The sequence below is a fragment of the Aethalodelphis obliquidens genome, unplaced genomic scaffold (genome assembly GCF_003676395.1).
Source record: "Aethalodelphis obliquidens isolate GAN/ISIS:26980383/991018 unplaced genomic scaffold, ASM367639v1 scaffold285, whole genome shotgun sequence".
Classification (NCBI taxonomy): Eukaryota; Metazoa; Chordata; class Mammalia; order Artiodactyla; family Delphinidae; genus Aethalodelphis; species Aethalodelphis obliquidens.
Window position 1 is genome coordinate 8,439 of NW_020838199.1, and position 2,549 is coordinate 10,987.

The 2,549-nt window shown below is 43.2% G+C and overlaps 1 pseudogene; it reads left to right on the forward strand.

Moving 5' to 3' along the window:
• Positions 1-537: 537 nt before the first annotated feature.
• Positions 538-891, forward strand: LOC113616651 (transmembrane protein 14C pseudogene; annotated as a pseudogene).
• Positions 892-2,549: the final 1,658 nt, after the last annotated feature.

A 2,549-nucleotide genomic window follows, 5' to 3' on the forward strand; every position in this document is an offset into this window, starting at 1 on the left:
AACTGTGGCCCTTAGTCTGTGACAAAGGACTGAAAGATACCCAAAGGAGATCATTAAAAGTTAAAGGCTTCCCTGGTGGCGCAGGGGTTAAGAATCCACCTGCCAATGCAGGGGACATGGGTTCGAGCCCTGGTCCGGGAAGATCCCACATGCCGCGGAGTAACTAAGCCCGTGTGCTGTAACTACTGAGCCTGAGCTCTAGACCCCCGAGAGCCACAACTACTGAGTCTGAATGCCACAACTACTGAAGCCAGCGCACTAAAGCCTGTCTTCCGCGACAAGAGAAGCCACCGCAATAAGAAGCCCGCGCACCGCAACAAAGAGTAGCCCCCGCTCAGCGCAACAAGAGAAAGCCCGTGTGCAGCAACGAAGACCCAGCGCAGCCAAAAAATTAATTAATTAATTTTAAAAAGATGTTAAAAGTTAACTTTGGCGACTCTCCACCCCAAGGCATGTGCGCCCTTGTGGGCCAGTGCAGACCTTCAGGAAGGAGGTGCAGGCCTGGTGTAATCTGTCTGGACAGAGTGAAAGAGAACAATGCAGGACTCCAGCCCACTAGTGCCTTTATATTGTATTGGTTTTGGCTACGCAGCACTGGTTGCTTCGGGTGGGATAAGTGGGATCACTGGCTATGCAAAAGCAGGCAGTGTCCCGTCTCTGGCTGCCGGGCTCCTCTTCTGTGGTTTAGCAGGCCCGGGTGCCTATCAGGGGTCTCAGGATCCAAGGAACATTTAGGTTTTCTTCGTTACATCTGGAACCTTGGCTGGCATTATGGGAATGAGATTCTACCACACTGGAAAATTTATGCCTGCAGGCTTAATTGCGGGGGCCAGTTTGCTGATGGTCACCAAACTTGGAATTAGTGTGCTGGGTAAACCCCATCAGTGGTAGTTATGACCCAGATTGGACTCATGAAGAATTTTTAAACTTCCACTATTTTTACTGTATTAAGATAAATGAGTACAGCATTTTCACATATTCTGACATTTTATTTAAAACAACACTGAACAAAAACAAACAACAACAAAAAAACACTGAACTTTGCAGAGAAAAAAGTCAGTCATTATCATTACAACCCTAAAGAGGTAGATAAAGTATAACATAAGAGCTTCTTCCTGTAGTACCCTCATACAGTTTGATTCTTGTGTGTTGGTGTTATCTGTTCTTTCTGTATCTACAGGTAATATCTCCAGGGATAAAATGTTAGGTAACACCACTGGGGCCCCTGAAACCCCGTGTCCTGCTCAGAGGAACAGTGTGAAAAAGATCTCTTAATGAGATTTAGGATATCTGTTCTTTTGCTTATCTTAAAGCACAGACCTACTTTGAAATTATGTTAAATGAAATCAATGAAAATAAAGTTTACTATAAACAAAATAAAATAAAAGGTAACTAATAGTCTCTTCAGAGTGGAAAGGTGATTCAGATAGAGGATTAGTAGACTGGGAGTACTCAGGTAAAGGAAGATAGATGGGAGTGGTAAGAGTCACGTCAGTCTTACAGCCTTTGGTTTTGGGTAACTCTTGTGTCTTTAACTTTTCATTAGTGCTTTTATTTAAAAAAATTTTTGGCCCTGCGGTATGTGGGATCTTAGTTCCCCGACCAGGGATCAAACCCATGTCCTCTGCATTGGCAGCTCAGAGTCTTAACCACTGGACCGCCAGGGAAGCCCCTTCATTAGTCTTTTGCAATGAATCTTTCAATGAAGCTATTTTGGAATCTTGAAGCCTTTTGGAGGCTTCTGCATATCAGTTAAAATAAAAGGTATCCCATTCTGTCGGTTTGATTTGGGAACACTCGATTACAATTGTACTTTTTGAATGAATGGCCTTGTCTAACTGGAATGTTCCCCATAATGGTCATTGTAAATCTAGGTTGTCTTTAGTAAGATTCTGACATTTTTGTATGTATCTATAGCTTCCAGGACCATAGTTCTTAGACGTAAAATAAGCAGGTGTGCCAGAAGATAGAACACTCAGTTCTTTGGAACTTGAGGACCCTATTTCTTCAGTGAAGCCTTTGGTCTCTTGGAACCAAATTCATCTCTAACAGGAATGTGCCACTGGGTTGGAGATTCTGTGATGTTTTATGTTTTACAGGGCATCTCATTGCACAAAAATTTTCTTGAGGTTGGCAGGTGACCTAGTACTGATCTAACCCATTCCCTAACCAATTTATCCTAGAATGGGGGTCTTAGATTAGATGGTGAGCTCAAACAGCTTTTAGGTGCTCAACCTGAATGCATCTTTTGTAAATTTGCCTTCCAAGATTCCCTTTAACAGTAGATCGATCATTCTTTTACCTTATGTGTATATCAGCAGAAACCAATAATAACTGAGCAGGAAATAGACCTGTGGATGTCAGCAGTAACCAAAGAAATGGTATTGTGGACTGACCAGGAGCTAGGGACTTGTGCTCTGTTAAATCCTCCTGTCAGTCCAGACTGCCCTGTTAACCCTGGACTGAAAAACCAATGAGAGCAGCAAGCTCAGATGCAAAGGGAGCAGAGCTTAGATCCAAGAGAAACTTACCCATGGCCTTCAGAAGCA